Here is an 18,152-nt window from a genome sequence, read left to right as displayed (position 1 = left end):
TATCTATTTCAATAGTAGGCCTACTTTTAAATCACTGTCAATTACCTATGACCCTTATTGTCATAATAATTGTGAAGTGTTTTAATAAAAAATATTTATTAATATTGTTATTACATTTTTGGTTTTATTTGGGACGGTTGCTGTTTGGTTGAAATTGCACTTCGGGATGATTCTTGTACAGTGATGAGAAAATATTAGTCTCGAGCCCTGGGTGTGTAGTAGCCCTGGGTGTGTCATTTGTCCTCATTATGAACACAGCTATTCTAGGGGGAGGGGAAGGTCTGTCATACTAAATTAGCTCAAGATCTTGAGATGGAATGTGTCAGGCTGCCATTTGAATGTGTGTAGTTAATTTGAGGTGCCTGGTGTGAAAATGGTTGAGTAGTGTGCACCACTGCACTTAACTACCACTGTATTCTCTAGACTTCCAATTCAGATCTGATTTCCCACCCCCTCTCATAAACAAATATACACTTATCCATCTCATGACTAACCATGCAATGGCTGTTGTTTTAAAAGGGAGCAACAGAGTGACTGGTTGACTGCCCTAAAATATCACTCCTCAGGTTGTCAGGTGTGTGTTTATAAGAGACAGATGTCAGGCTGGCCTGGAGCTTACTGGAGAGACACAATCTTCAGGCTTGACCTTCCGTAGTTAATCAATACACAGCCCAGGGCATAACTGAAATAGCTACTTATAGCACGTCTACTGTGTTATAAACTGTGTGGTTCGAGCCCTGAATGCTGGTTGGCTGACAGCCATGGTATATCAGACTGTATACCACAGGTATGACAAAACATTTATTTTTACTGTTCTAATTATGTTGGAAACAGTTTGTTTACCTCAGTGGTTTGTGATATACGGCCAATATACCACGGCTAATGCCTGTGTCCAGGCACTCGTGATGCGTTGTGCCTAAGAATAGCCCTTAGCTGTGGTATATTGGCCATATACCAACAGTCCTCGGGCCTTATTGCTAGAGTTATAATTTTAGAGCAAAAAGGAAACTGAACCCAATAGGTTTTTAGAATTACCATTTTTGTTTAGGCTGCACATAGTTCATACTTTAAGCGATGCAGGCTTGTTTTCAACCACTATTGTAATCTTATTTTATGGTCTTCACCTGCATTGATGCTCTTGAAATGGTAACAGGATGGACTTTGAGAGGCTGGGAATGAAGTCTGTGCTTGTTTGCATGACTCCGTAAGGAACATGGACAATAAGGTGTTCTTCTCTGGCCACCTCATGTAAATTGTGTCCACTGAACACAACAGAGACGTCAGTATCAACACATGAGTCAGTCTGACACTCACAATGTGGTGGCGGAACCTTATCCATACACTGTGTTCTGCAAAATTGTTGTAGCAACACAAAGGGGGCAACAGGATACTCAAGGACATAAAATATATAGACTACATTGGCCACTGAAGAGGTGTGTGTGTGTGTGTGTGTGTGTGTGTGTGTGTGTGTGCGCATGCATGCATATCTTGAAAAATCCTCGTGTGTCATTTGCCTCCATAAATTCCAATTAATTTCTTGAATTTGAATAGAATATCATTTTTTAATTGAAGTAGTGAACAGAATACAGAATTTGAATGAAAGGAAATATAATTCAGTTAAATGAAATTGAAATGCCTATTCTATAATAAGTGAAGTCTGTACAAACATACATCTTGTACATAAAACATCAATCATGTCGTTATATACATGCCAGGGCATTAATCATGCCGATATATACATGCCAGGGCATTAATCATGCCGATATATACATGCCAGGGCATTAATCATGCCGATATATACATGCCAGGGCATTAATCATGCCGTTATATACATGCCAGGGCATTAATCATGTCGATATATATATATATATATATATATATATATATACATGCCAGGGCATTAATCATGTCGATATATATATACATGCCAGGGCATTAATCATGTCGATATATATATACATGCCAGGGCATTAATCATGTCGATATATATATATACATGCCAGGGCATTAATCATGCCTATATATACATGCCAGGGCATTAATCATGCCGATATATACATGCCAGGGCATTAATCATGCCGATATATACATGCCAGGGCATTAATCATGTCGTTATATACATGCCAGGGCATTAATCATGCCGATATATACATGCCAGGGCATTAATCATGCCGTTATATACATGCCAGGGCATTAATCATGTCGATATATATATATATACATACATGCCAGGGCATTAATCATGTCGATATATATATATATACATGCCAGGGCATTAATCATGTCGAGATATATATATATATATATATATATATATACATGCCAGGGCATTAATCATGTCGATATATATATACATGCCAGGGCATTAATCATGTCGATATATATATATATATATACATGCCAGGGCATTAATCATGCCTATATATACATATATACATGCCAGGGCATTAATCATGCCTATATATACATGCCAGGGCATTAATCATGCCGATATATACATGCCAGGGCATTAATCATGCCGATATATACATGCCAGGGCATTAATCATGTCGTTATATACATGCCAGGGCATTAATCATGCCGATATATACATGCCAGGGCATTAATCATGCCGTTATATACATGCCAGGGCATTAATCATGTCGATATATATATATATACATACATGCCAGGGCATTAATCATGTCGATATATATATATACATGCCAGGGCATTAATCATGCCTATATATACATGCCAGGGCATTAATCATGCCGATATATACATGCCAGGGCATTAATCATGTCGTTATATACATGCCAGGGCATTAATCATGCCGATATATACATGCCAGGGCATTAATCATGCCGTTATATACATGCCAGGGCATTAATCATGTCGATATATATATATATATATATATATATATATATACACATATACATATACATATACATATACATGCCAGGGCATTAATCATGTCGATATATATACATGCCAGGGCAATAATCATGTCGATATATACATGCCAGGGCATTAATCATGTCGATATATACATGCCAGGGCATTAATCATGTCGATATATATACATGCCAGGGCAATAATCATGTCGATATATACATGCCAGGGCATTAATCATGTCGATATATACATGCCAGGGCATTAATCATGTCGTTATATACATGCCAGGGCATTAATCATGCCTATATATACATGCCAGGGCATTAATCATGCCGATATATACATGCCAGGGCATTAATCATGTCGTTATATACATGCCAGGGCATTAATCATGCCGATATATACATGCCAGGGCATTAATCATGCCGTTATATACATGCCAGGGCATTAATCATGTCGATATATATATATATATATATATATATATATATATATATATATACACATATACATATACATATACATATACATATACATATACATATACATGCCAGGGCATTAATCATGTCGATATATATACATGCCAGGGCAATAATCATGTCGATATATACATGCCAGGGCATTAATCATGTCGATATATACATGCCAGGGCATTAATCATGTCGATATATATACATGCCAGGGCAATAATCATGTCGATATATACATGCCAGGGCATTAATCATGTCGATATATACATGCCAGGGCATTAATCATGTCGTTATATACATGCCAGGGCATTAATCATGTCGTTATATACATGCCAGGGCATTAATCATGTCGATATATACATGCCAGGGCATTAATCATGTCGATATATATATATATATATATACATGCCAGGGCATTAATCATGCCGATATATACATGCCAGGGCATTAATCATGCCGTTATATACATGCCAGGGCATTAATCATGCCGATATATACATGCCAGGGCATTAATCATGCCGTTATATACATGCCAGGGCATTAATCATGCCGATATATACATGCCAGGGCATTAATCATGCCGATATATACATGCCAGGGCATTAATCATGCCGTTATATACATGCCAGGGCATTAATCATGTCGATATATATATATATATATATATATATATATATATATATATACACATGCCAGGGCATTAATCATGCCGATATATACATGCCAGGGCATTAATCATGTCGTTATATACATGCCAGGGCTCGACATTAACGCTTGTCTGGACAAGTAAAAAAAAATAAAAAATAGTCTGACAAAATAATATAGATTTAAGAGTAAAAATAAATATCACCATCAAACAGTGTCTAATTTTCATGTAGGCCTAAATAAATAAACGGGCTTGCATGTCAAAGTGTAGTGATATGCCTTGGAAGGCGCCAGAAAATGTAGCCCAACCTTTAATTACAAAAATATAAACTCCAGTCATGTTTGACATAGAACCAGTCAAAAGTTTAGACACACTGACTCATTCCAGGGTTTTTCTTTATTTTTACCATTCTATTTACATTGTTGAATAATAGTAAGGACATCACAACAACAAGAAATAACATGTATGGAATCACGTAACAACCAAATGAGTGTTAAACAAATCAATATATATTTTATATTCTTCAAAGTAGCCACCCTTTGCCTTGACTTCTTTGCACACTCTTGGCATTCTCTCAACCAGCTTCACCTGGAATGCTTTTCCCACAGTCTTGAAGGAGTTCTCACATATGCTGAATACTTGTTGGCTGCTTTTTCTTCACTCTGCCGTCCAACTCAACCCAAACCATCTCAATTGGGTTGAGGTTGGGGGATTGTGGAGGTCAGGTCATCTGATGCACCGCTCCTTCTTGGTCAAATAGCCCTTACACAGCCTGGAGGTATGTTGGGTCATTGTAAAGTTGGAAAAACAAATGATAGTCCCACTAAATGCAAACAGATGTGATGGCGTATCGCTGCAGAAAGCTGTGTTAGACATGCTGGTTAAGTATGCCTTGAATTCTAAATAAATCACAGACAGTGTCACAGCAAAGCACCATCACACCTCCTCCATGCTTCACGGTGGGAACCACACATGCAGAGATAATCCGTTCACCTACGCTGAGTCTCACAAAGACACGGCGGTTGGAACCAAAAATCTCACATTTGGACTTGGACCAAAGGACAGGTTTCCACCGGTCTAATGCCCATTGATCGTGTTTCTTGGACCAAGCAAGTCTCTTTTTCTTATTGGTGTCCTTTAGTAGTGGTTTCTTTGCAGCAATTCGACCATGAAGGCCTGATTCACACACACAGTCTCCTCTGCACCGTTGATGTTGAGATGTCTGTTACTTGAACTCTGTGAAGCATTTATTTGTGCTGCATTTTCTGAGGCTGGTAACTCTAACGAACTCTGCAGCAGAGGTAACTCTGGGTCTTCCTTACCTGTGGCGGTCCTCATGAGAGCCAGTTTCATCATAGCGCCTGTTAATTGAAATGCATTCCAGGTGACTACCTCATGAAGCTGGTTGAGAGAATGTCAAGAGTGTGCAAAACTGTCATCAAGGCAAAGGGTGGCTACTTTGAAGAATCTCAAATAAATCTTGATTTGTTTAACACTTTTGGTTACTGCGTGATTCCATATGTGTTTTTTCATAGTTTTGATGTCGTCACTATTATTCTACAATGTAGAAAATAGTAAAAATCAAGAAAAACCCTTGAATGAGTATGTGTGTCCAAACTTTTGACTGCACGTCTTGTTCAGATGAAATGGTCACACGACCGGAGAGTGAAGGACAGTGCCTGTTGCTCATCACCCACCTTATGTAAGTTCATGAAGCATGTATTGCCTTGTTTCTAAGTAGGCTAGCCAAAATACAACCATTGAAATGTTGAGGGAATTATTTTATAAATGCTTAAAATGCCATTGAAACCAGCATTATTCTCATGTTCTATTGGTTTTCAAATCAACTTAATTTTGTCCAGTAGCTAGTCATAACCCTAATCATATTAGTAACCCATGCTAGTTGATGATAATCCTAATCATATTAGTAACCCATGCTAGTTGATGATAACCCTAATCATATTAGTAACCCATGCTAGTTGATGATAATCCTAATCATATTAGTAACCCATGCTAGTTGATGCATCTTTAGATCTCCCCTCTTTCTGGCACATGAATCCTCTCGCGGGTGCGGTGCACTTTTGAAAACTGTTTTCCGGCTAATTGCATTTTGGATCATTTGTGAGTAGCCTTCGGACTTCAGAGCTTATAATATGAAGGAAAAAGAACTATCAACATTTTAAGATAAACGCTCTCATCTGTTTGCGTCAGCCTCATTGCTTTTTACATTTGATGTGCAGTGATGATGTATTTTGGATCTGTTGTTCCAGAACTGTCTGTCTGTTTAGAACCATAGACTGGGCCTAAAATGAACACCTGTCAAATGCGGGTCGATTTTGGCATTTGCGGCTAATATGTCTATTTCACCAGCCACGTTGGTGGGTGGTCAGGACTCCACAGTGTGAGCATTTCAATAGCATTTGTGAATAAAAATAGTAAAGTATGATCACAGTTATAGTCAAATAAATGCCGCAGTAGCTGTCTTCAAAGTATTTCTGCAGTTTTGTTTCATGGCTGGTAAATATTGCACTCTGGCTGTCTCCCGACAAAAATAATCTGGGTTGACCGAGAGTTGTCTGTCCTTTCGATTGGTCAACATTTTAAAATATATTATTCCATATACAGTGCAACGGATACCTTATTTACCTAAGTATTCAGACCCTTTGCTATGAGACTCGAAATGGAGCTCAGGTGCATTTTGTTTCCGTTGATCATCCTTGAGATGTTTCTACAACTTGACACAGGATTCCACCTGTGGTAAATTCAATTGATTGGACATGATTTGGAAAGGCACACAGCTGTCTGTATAAGGTCCCACAGTTGACAGTGCATGTTAGAGCAAAACGCAAGCCATGAGGTCGAAGGAATTGTCCGTAGAGCTCCGAGACAGGGTTATGTTGAGGCACAGATTTGGGGAAGGGTACAAAAACATTTCTGCGGCATTGAAGGTCCCCAAGAACACAGTAGCCTCCATCATTCTTAAATGGAAGAAGTTTGGAACCACCAAGACTCTTCTTAAAGCTGACCGCCTGGCCAAATTGAGCAATCGGGGGAAAAGGTCCTTGGTCAGGGAGGTGACTAAGAACCTGATGGTCTCTCTGACAGAGCTCCAGTGTTCCACTGTGGAGATGGGAGAACCTTCCAGAAGGACAACCATCTCTGCAGCACTCCACCAATCAGGCCTTTATGGTAGAGTGGCCAGACGGAAGACACCCCTCAGTAAAATGCACATGACAGCCTGCTTGGAGTGTGCCAAAAGGCACCTAAAGGACTCTTAGACCATCTCCGGTCTGATGAAACCAAGATTGAACTTGTTGGCCTGAATGGTACGCGTCACGTCTGGAGGAAACCTACGGTGAAGCATGGTGGTGGCAGCATCATGCTGTGGGGATGTTGTTCAGCAGCAGGGACTGGAAGACTAGTTAGGATCGAGGCGAAGATGAACAGAACAAAGTATAGAGATCCTTGATGAAAACCTGCTCAGGACCTCAGACTGGGGTGAAGGTTCACCTTCCAACAGGACAACGACCCTAAGCACAGGGCCAATGGAACAAAAACAACTGAAGACTCAAATTACTAAAGAGGGAGCTAGAGACCAATCTAGCCTATCCAGAAGAAACTGACCTGTACCCGACCCTCCATTTCGACTGCTCTGCATGCCAGTTAGGATTTTCATATGCACACTTTCGTGGAACCGTTTCATTTAATTTATAATAGTCTTCATATCTCAATGTCATGTGGTTAATCCAAATTCTGTTTAGATGAAATTATAGAAATCTAAAAGTAACTTTTCTATTGCCATTGCCAATATTTAATAATGGTGTACATAAAGCTAAAATTAAAACAGAAAATATTCTGATTTTTTTTTTTTTATATCCTATAAATCAAATTGGCTATGCTTTTCCTGTCTGCAAGGAAGCTTCTTTTTTTTTTAAGCTGGTGGTCAAAAATCTAATTGTATATCCTGTCGGGCGTGACCAATTTGAATTTCAACTAATGAGTTGAATGGGAGTCAATTCTGAATTGAGCACTATTCATGTGTTGGAATTGACTCCCATTCAACTCATGAGTTGAATTGGCCACGCCCCACAGGATGTAGAGTTTGAGTGACTGGAAGTAGAATTAGCAATTTAAAGAAATTCCACTGTCATAGAGCATTAGATTCACACTTCAACACCAAATAATATATCACCTTCCTCTGGAAACAATGTTCATTTACTCTTTTAACCTTAGTGCTTAGAATAGCCAGTTATATGTCCACCAACCATTTAATTTGTGTGTCTGCCCTCCAGCTCCAACTCATCCAGTGAGTGATACTGTCAGCCATCTAGCCTAATCCTACGTCACTTACAGAAACTACATTATTCATTCAAAGCGTCTGCTCTGCGTGTGTGTGAGAGAGACGGAGTTTCCAAGGACAAACAGGCTCCTTCACTTTTCACCCAGGGAGATTCTCTTCACAAGCCTTAAACGCTTAACATTCTTTCTTTTGTTACTTATTCTGTACTCAAAAACATCTGCATGTTTTCTGTTTGGTATGACAATTGATACAAGCACTGTCTATTGAGTATGACCTTATGAACTGACAGTTGTTCATTTTCTAGTCCTTCTGGAAATCAATTTTGCTTGATTTCAATGAATGGGGAAGTGTATTTTATATTTAATAGGCTATGCAAAATACACACAACCTTGGGAAGACAAGTGCCACCCTCTTGCCAACACTGGACCACATGTAGCCTGTGTACGGCATGTTTATGTGTGTTTGTTTGCCATACTTATTTAGTGCAGGTGAGTGGGCAATCCTCTCATCTAATAGAAACGATTACACCAACTTAGGCTTGTTGTTTACACCTCCGCTCCTCCCATTAAGCCCTCTGTGTGTTTACTGTTTGTTGCCGAGGGCTCAGAGCAAGTGTTTTCCATTATAAACCTATTAGATATCAAACAGTACACGCTTCCTTCATCTATCCCTCTGCCCGCACTCTGCTTCATATTTAATAAGGGAGGAGGTTTGCTTTGATTCCACGCGCACACACACTGGCAATAGGTCCCTTATGCTCTGCTCGGGAATGCTGTTTTACATTCTTACCATTTGCATCATGGGAATTTTCCGCTGTCACTGCAACGCTTTGACCTTTGAGACAGGACAGGGCCCAGTGTAGTGTGTGTGTGTGGGGGGGGTTCTCCTTAGAGAAACTGCCTGTGCTATGTTCTTCCTGACTCGGATTAGTGACATGCCTTAGTGTTGCCATATTTTCTCCCTCAAGTAACTTCCTCCATTTATCTTAATTGGTAGATTCCCCATACTACTACCTTGACGAATAAAAAATATATATCTTCACAGTGCCAGCACAGAATAACATTTTCTTTTTTTGTACAGTTACTTCCAGTACAACCTGGTCTGAAACAATGTTGGTTTTGAAATGTGTAATGGCGCTGTCATAACGCATCAGTCCTCTCCATTCCCCCTGACTGAGCAAGCTGACTGAGTGCCTGCCTGTTGATGCTAAGAGGAAGGTAGAGTCACTGATCCACAGCCTGGGAGAGGACCCACTCCCCTGGGGGAAATCTACAGAGAGGAGAGCCCTCAGCCTAGCTACTGCTATAGAGCAGAGCACCAAGTAACTAACTAACCAACACCTGGGTAAGGACAGAGGACCCTATTTCTCTTTACCCCCCCCCCTCCCCCACATCTCCCCCTTTCTACAGTCCTCCCTGTGTGTCTTTGTGTTGTCTCCTTACCTCCTGCCTGCTGACAAAGCTGTTGTCATGGATATGCATAAGGGTCCTTCGAGGCACGTAATCTCCACACAGCAGAGAGGCTGACAGAGAGGGAAAGGGAGTGAGGGGGAAGAGAGGAGAGCCCAGACAAAAAAGAGAGGCAAAAGAGGTAGATGAGGGATTTCTTGAGATAAGGAGGAGGGCAGATTGAGGTCTTGTTCAGATTCAGAGCTGTGCTGAGGAGGTTAGAATGTGTGCCCTGTCAATCTCACTCACTCACTCACTCACTCACTGGGACACAGCTCAGTAGTGCAGGACCTGGTGAGTATGTCCAGCTCGGAGTGGAGCTAACTAGGAAGAGAGGAATGTGATGGGACCTGTGGAGGAGGGGTTGATCCACGGATGGAGGGACAAAGGTTATCTATTCTTCTGGTGTCCGGCTTCATGTGACCAGTGCTGGCCTGTTGGAGCGAGGGAGAGAGCTGGTATTGGTTATCTTCCTGAGATTACAACAGAAAGTGTGTTCCACTGAAATGTCATCTATGTGTACTGACTCCACAGTCACCTTTTATAATCAAATCAAATGTATTTATATAGCCCTTCGTACATCAGCTGATATCTCAAAGTGCTGTATAGAAACCCAGCCTAAAACCCCAAACAGCAAGCAATGCAGATGTTGAAGCACGTTGGCTAGGAAAAACTCCCTAGAAAGGCCAAAACCTAGGAAGAAACCTAGAGAGGAACCAGGCTATGTGGGGTAGCCAGTCCTCTTCTGGCTGTGACGGGTAGAGATTATAACAGAACATGGCCAAGATGTTCAAATGTTCATAAATGACCAGCATGGTCAAATAATAATAATCACAGGCAGAACAGTTGAAACTGGAGCAGCAGCACAGCCAGGTGGACTGGGGACAGCAAGGAGTCATCATGTCAGGTAGTGGTCCTAGGGCTCAGGTCCTCCGAAAGAGAGAATTAGAGAGGGCATACTTAAATTCACACAGGACAACGGATAGGACAGGAGAAGTACTCCTGATATAACAAACTGACCCTAACCCCCCGACACATAAACTAAATAAATACTGGAGGCTGAGACAGGAGGGGTCAGGATACACTGTGGCCCCATCTGAGGACACCCCCGGACAGGGCCATAATAACTTGTGTCTTTTAGGTCTACTTCAGTCACCTTTTAAAATAACCTGTGTCTTTTAGGTCTACTTCAGTCACCGTTTAAAATAACCGGTATCTTGTAGGCCTACTTCTTGTGTGTAAGGTTTTTAGGGCTGACCCCATTTTAGTCGACTGTTCAGTTGTTAGGTCGATAACCGAGATTTTTTAGTTGAGCGGTCGCACATTATTTTTTAAAACATTTTTATGGTGCACAAGACACCTGTCTGATTGGTGCCTGTCTCCGTGGACTGATCCATTGTGGAGGACATGGAGATGGCACAGTCCATCACTCTAAGACATGTGATACTGACATTCTAAGTGATTTTATATTATGTAAGAATAATAGTGCTACACTAATAAATCTAATATTGATACACACAGGACACTGTTGTGTGAAAAACCCAGCAGCGTTGCAGTTCGACACACACTGGTGCGCCTGGCACCTACTGCCATACCTCTATTGTCTTGCCCGTTCACCCTCAGAATGGCACACATTCCATGACTCAATTGTTTCAAGACTCCTCCCCTTCATCTACACTGAAGTGGATTTAAAAAGTGACATCAATAAGGGATTGAGAACTTTCACCTGGATCCCCCTAATCAGTCTGGTTTGGAAAAAACCAAGTGTTCTTAATGTTTTGTATACTCGGTATATATCTACAGAAATACACTGAGTGTTTGTTTAATAGCCTCTCGATTCCGTGAGCACCAAGCCTCCCATATACCTGCAAAATGTTTGATGAAGCAATTTCACAAATTCAACTGTTTTTGATCTTTGCTATGCTGTAATAAAGGCTTTACAATGTATATATTTGTTTGTTAGAAGATACTCTGGTATTACTTAGAATATATTTAGTGTTAAAACTGTTCCAAACAGGCATAAAAATATTACATCACACACATTATTCTCTCTCTCCTATACCCTCTGTATTTGGGGAGTTTCTCCCATTCTTTTCTGCAGATTCTTTCAAGCTCTCAGGTTGGATGGGGAACGTCGCGGCACAGCTATTTTTGATCGCGTTCAAGTCCGGGCTCTGGCTGGGCCACTCAAGGACATTCAGAGACTTGTCCTGATACCACTCCTGTGCTCTCTTGGCTGTGTGCTTATGGTCGTTGTCCTGTTGGAAGGTGAATCTTCGCCCCAGTCTGAGGTCCTGAGTGCTCTGGAGCAGGTTTTCGTCAAGGTTCTCTCTGTACTTTGCGCCGTTCATCTTTCCCTCAATCCTGACTAGTCTCCCAGTCCCTGCCTCTGAAAAACATCCCCCCAGCATGATACTGCCACCAGCATGCTTCACCGTAGGGATGGTGCCAGGTTTCCTGCAGACGTGATGCTTGGCATTCAGACCAACGAGTTCAATCTTGGTTTCATCAAACCAGAGAATCTTGTTAATCATGGTCTGAGAGTCCTTTAGGTGCCTTTTGGCAAACTTGAAGCGGGCTCTCATGTTTCTTTTACTGATGAGTGACTTCCGTCTGGCCACTCTACCATAAAGGGCTGATTTGTGGAGTGCTGCTGAGATGGTTGTCCTTTTGGAAGATTCTCCTATCTCAACAGAGGAACTCTGTCCAATCAATTGAATTTACCACAGGTGGACTCCAATCACGTTGTAGAAACGTAGCAGGGATAATCAATGGAAACGGAATGCAACAGAGTCTCATAGCAAAGGGTCTGAATACTGATGTAAATAAGGTATATCTGTTTTTTATCTGTAATACATTTGCAAAGATGTCTAAACCTGATTCCGCTTTGTCATGATTGTGTGTAGATTGGGGGGGTTATTTAATCCATTTTAGAATTAGGCTGTAACGTAACTGTGGAAAAAGTCCAGGGGTCTGAATACTTTCTGAATGGACTGTATTCATTTGTTCTTCACAACAGACTTTTTCTTTTTAGTACATTTGATCATTTATTTAGTGTTTTACACTGTTCCAAATGGTCAGTAAAAATAATACTGTAGTCTAACAGAAACAGTTTGGTACGCATTATACTCACGCAGTGCTTGTTCCTATACCCTCCTTTATCTGGATCTCCTGTAGTTTCTACAACTAAGTCCCATGTCTTCCACACATCTGACTTCCCCTTTCCCTCCTGAGCAACCAGTAAACATTCACCCATTTCCAGTGTCGTTTTCACGTCCTCCACATCCATTTTGCTGTCACGTGTGGTGGTGTCCGGAGTCTGTTATAACCAATTTATTGATGTGATTGATAGGCGGCTATAGGGCAGGCCCTATTGGTCACGTGCACGCAATACATACAGTGGGGCAAAAAAGTATTTAGTCAGCCACCAATTGTGCAAGTTCTCCCACTTAAAAATATGATAGGCCTGTAATTTTCATCATAGGTACACTTCAACTATGACAGACAAAATGAGAAAAAAAATCCAGAAAATCACATTGTAGTATTTTTAATGAATTTATTTGCAAATTATGGTGGAAAATAAGTATTTGGTCAATAACAAAAGTTTCTCAATACTTTGTCATTGCCAACAAAGGGAATATAACAGAGATCAAATGTTTTCTGTAAGTCTTCACAAGGTTTTCACACGCTGTGGCTGTTATTTTGGCCCATTCCTCCATGCAGATCTCCTCTAGAGCAGTGATGTTTTGGGGCTGTTCCTGGGCAGCACAGACTTTCAACCCCCTCCAAAGATTTTCTATGGGGTTGAGATCTGGAGACTGGCTAGGCCACTCCAGGACCTTGAAATGCTTCTTACAAAGCCACTCCTTCATTACCCGGGCGGTGTGTTTGGGATCATTGTCATGCTGAAAGACCCAGCCACGTTTCATCTTCAATGCCCTTGCTGATGGAAGGAGGTTTTCACTCAAAATCTCACGATACATGGCCCCATTCATTCTTTCCTTTACACGGATCAGTCGTCCTGGTCCCTTTGCAGAAAAAAAGCCCCAAAGCATGATGTTTCCACCCCCATGCTTCACAGTAGGTATGGTGTTCTTTGGATGCAACTCAGCATTCTTGTCCTCCAAACACGACGAGTTGAGTTTTTACCAAAAGGTTATATTTTGGTTTCATCTGACCATATGACATTCTCCCAATCTTCTTCTGGATCATCCAAATGCTCTCTAGCAAACTTCAGACGGGCCTGGACATGTACTGGCTTAAGCAGGGGGACACGTCTGGCACTGCAGGATTTGAGTCCCTGGCTGCGTAGTGTGTTACTGATGGTAGGCTTTGTTACTTTGATCCCAGCTCTCTGCAGGTCATTTCACTAGATCCCCCCGTGTGGTTCTGGGATTTTTGCTCACCTTTCTTGTGATCATTTTGACCCCACGGGGTGAGATCTTGCGTGGAGCCCCAGATCGAGGGAGATTATCAGTGGTCTTGTATGTCTTCCATTTCCTAATAATTGCTCCCACAGTTGATTTCTTCAAACCAAGCTGCTTACCTATTGCAGATTCAGTCTTCCCAGCCTGGTGCAGATCTACAATTTTGTTTCTGGTGTCCTTTGACCGCTCTTTGGTCTTGGCCATAGTGGAGTTTGGAGTGTGACTGTTTGAGGTTGTGGACAGGTGTCTTTTATACTGATAACAAGTTCAAACAGGTGCCATTTAATACAGGTAATGAGTGGAGGACAGAGGAGCCTCTTAAAGAAGAAGTTACAGGTCTGTGAGAGCCAGAAATCTTGCTTGTTTGTAGGTGACCAAATACTTATTTTCCACCGTAATTTGCAAATTAATTCATTAAAAATCCTACAATGTGATTTTCTGGATTTTTTTTCTTCTCATTTTGTCTGTCATAGTTGAAGTGTACCTATGATAAAAATTACAGGCCTCATCTTTTTAAGTGGGAGAACTTGCACAATTGGTGGCTGACTAAATACTTTTTTGCCCCACTGTACATGTTTCACGTAAAGCGAGCAACGGTTAAAGTAATAGGGGTCAACAAATGAGGTATTTCTGTAACAGAACTTTTCAGTCAGAGAAACGAGTAAGAAACAAAATGGCTGTAATTATGTTGCAGCTTTAGCACAGCGTGATAAACACTTGCTGTGCCTTGGTGCCTGTTCACTGAAGGAGAATGGGACAACATGTGACAGGCGTATTGTGTAATATTGACATGCATTTGGTTGTAGTGTGTAATAGTGTTTTTTTATCTTTGTTCTGTCGATGGTAAATAACAGATGCATGGTGCTCATGACGACATAACGTTTCTTTCTTGCCTTGCATTGGTATAGTGGAAGCATTGTCTTGTCATTCTTCAGCATTGTACGGCTGTGCAGGTGCCTTATTTTGTGCAGAGGGAGGGAGCTTCCTTCTCGCTTTGGCCAGTGGTGCCGACAAGGTTTGTTTTTTTCACAAGCAACTTATTCACCAGTGGAAGTGAAGTGAAGAAATTGTCCATGATGATGACATTCCTCTCCTTGCCAAAGTAAGGTTCCACAAGCCTCGTCACAGTTTCATTTGGTGGTGTTGCGGACACCTGCTCAATGCGTAGCGTTCTGACTTGTTTTGCACTTCGGATATGTAGGTTCAGGCTGTGGCTCAGAATTAGAAGAGAAATCATCCGAGATGTCATGATTAATTCCATGCCAGCATCTGGGAACCTTTCATTCAGATCTTGTAGCTGCACTAATGCAGCATGTGCATCCGTTCTTCTTGGTCTTCTTGCCATTTGTAAATTACACACACTCTCACTGTGTACTCCTAGTAGACGGATAAGACTGCTTGGATTTTGTGGGCTATAATAGGGTACATACCATTTTGAGATTAGAATTGGAATATACCAATCCACTAAAATGACTGCTTTAGCGGTTCAAGTGTTAAAGCATCAGACAAGCTCAGTGCATATAGTTGATTTGATTCAAACACATAGGATGTTTTATATATGGAAAATGTCACTTTTAACAATGTTGTCCAATCGATTGGTTGAAAGTAGAGGTCGACTGATTATGATTTTTCAACGCCGATACCGATTATGATTTTTCAACGCCGATACCGATTATTAGAGGACCAAAAAAAGCCAATGCCGATTTATTATTATATATATATATTTTGTAGTAATGACAATTACAACAATACTGAATGAACACATTTTAACTTAATATAATACATAAATTAAATCTATTGCATCTCAAATAATGAAACCTGTTCAATTTGGTTTAAATAATGCAAAAACACAGTGTTGGAGAAGAAAGTAGAAGTGCAATATGTGCCATGTAAAAAAAGCTAATGTTTATGTTCCTTGCTCAGAACATGAGAACATATGAAAGCTGGTGGTTCAATATTCCCAGTTAAGAAGTTTTAGGTTGTAGTTATTATAGGAATTATGACGTGTCGACTATTTCTCTCTATACCATTTTGTATTTCATATGCCTTTTGACTATTGGATGTTTTAATAGGCACTTTAGTATTGTCAGCCTAATCTCGGGAGTTGATAGGCTTCAAGTCATAAACAGCACTGTGCTTCAAGCATTGCTAAGAGCTGCTGTTTGAATGAATGCTTACGAGCCTGCTGCTGCCTACCACCGCTACCTACCTACCTACCACTGCTCTATCATAGACTAAATTATAATATTATAAACACAGATACAAGCCTTTGGTCATTAATATAGAAACTATCATTTTGAAAACAAAACATTTATTCTTTCAGTGAAATACGGAACCGTAAACCGTAAATATTGCTGTTACATTGACATGTTTTGTCATAATTATGTAAAATTCTGGCAAATTAATGGCGGTCTTCACACAGTTCGCAACGAGCCAGGCGGCCCAAACTGTTGCATATACCCTGACTCTGCGTGCAATAAACACAAGAGAAGTGACACAATTTCCCTAGTTAATATTGCCTGCTAACATTCATTTATTTGAACTAAATATGCAGGTTTAAAAATATATACTTCTGTGTATTGATTTTAAGAAAGGCATTGATGTTCATGGTTAGGTGCATTTGTGAAACTATTGTGCTTTTTTCCCATGAATGCTTTTGTTAAATCATCACCCGTTTGCCGATTCAATCTGTCAACCTCTAGTTGAAACAACAGATGACTTGGTCGACCAGGATTTTGTTTTACTTCTTAAGTGTAAAACTGCAGAGCTGTTTCTCTGAGTGCCCTTTGACCCTTTTGTCAGAGAGATCCATTGGAGAGGGGAGTGTGTCTGTGGGTCAAGGGTTAAAAGTGCGTGCGTGTGTGTGGTGTTTGACTGACTGTGAGAGACTCTCTTTGTGTGCCTGCGAGTGTGTGTGTGAGGCCTGAGGTATTTGTTTGGTTTAAAACAGTCTGTGTATGTAATATAAGGTGATTAACTGAGTGATAATGGCCTCTGGTCTGGCTCAACCAGCTGACAGACTGACGGCGGAGGGAGCTGTAGAGAACAGCAGGGGCCACGACGTGAGGGAGGGACCTGTAGAGAATAGCAGGGACCTGTAGAGAATAGCAGGGACCACAGACTGTAGTAGCTTGGTGTCTCTGTTTTGGTTGGCTTATTGGAATTGGAATATTTTATTAGGATCCCCATTAGCTGTTGCTGAAGCTGCAGCTACTCTTTCTGGGTTCCACGTGTGTAAATAGCTTCGTCTCTGGGTTCCACTTGAAGTGTATTTTAGGTTGTTTACAGTGGGTCGGGGATAGAGGTTTTAGACGTTGGCTGGGGAGGTGTGTGTGTAAATGGCTTCGTCTCTGGGTTCCAGTTGAAGTGTATTTTAGGTTGTTTACAGTGGGTTGGGGATAGAGGTTTTAGACGTTGGCTGGGGAGGTGTGTGTAAATAGCTTCGTCTCTGGGTTCCAGTTGAAGCTTATTTTAGGTTGTCTACAGTGGGTCGGGGATAGAGGTTTTAGACGTTGGCTGGGGAGGTGTGTGTGTAAATGGCTTCGTCTCTGGGTTCCAGTTGAAGTGTATTTTAGGTTGTTTACAGTGGGTCGGGGATAGAGGTTTTAGACGTTGGCTGGGGAGGTGTGTGTGTAAAAAGCTCATTATTTGGTTTGAATCCTGGATGGTGAGATGTACTGTAAGTGACTGACTGCTCTGTGGATTTATTCGGTGTTTTGTTTTTTTCTGGATAAAAAAACGGGCTTAGGTGGTGGGCGGGGCATTGAGCGTGGTCGGCCAATGGGAACAGGTACATTTTACAGGCCCCATCTTCGCAATGTAGAGACATTTTGTTTTTTGCATTTATATGCCAATCTACTGCAATTCTACACATTTCTCCATGGAGCTTAGACATTTTTGCAGTTTTAAATGAATTCTTTTTGGAATTATGTCCACTTTCTTCTCTCCAAACTTTATCTGATTTTAGTTTTTTTTTTTTTA

At 40.9% G+C, this 18,152-nt stretch overlaps 1 protein-coding gene across 2 annotated transcripts in view; it reads left to right on the top strand.

Annotated features, from left to right (window-relative positions):
- pals1a (protein associated with LIN7 1, MAGUK p55 family member a) overlaps window positions 1-18,152 on the top strand; it is a 54,927-nt gene that overhangs the window by 6,296 nt on the left and 30,479 nt on the right. The gene's annotated exons all lie outside the window — the stretch shown is intronic.

Source organism: Oncorhynchus mykiss, chromosome 25 (assembly GCF_057628025.1).
Source record: "Oncorhynchus mykiss isolate SJ-2025 chromosome 25, ASM5762802v1, whole genome shotgun sequence".
Taxonomy (NCBI): Eukaryota; Metazoa; Chordata; class Actinopteri; order Salmoniformes; family Salmonidae; genus Oncorhynchus; species Oncorhynchus mykiss.
Note: the sequence above shows the minus strand (reverse complement) of the source record. Positions and strands in the feature narration are given on the sequence as shown.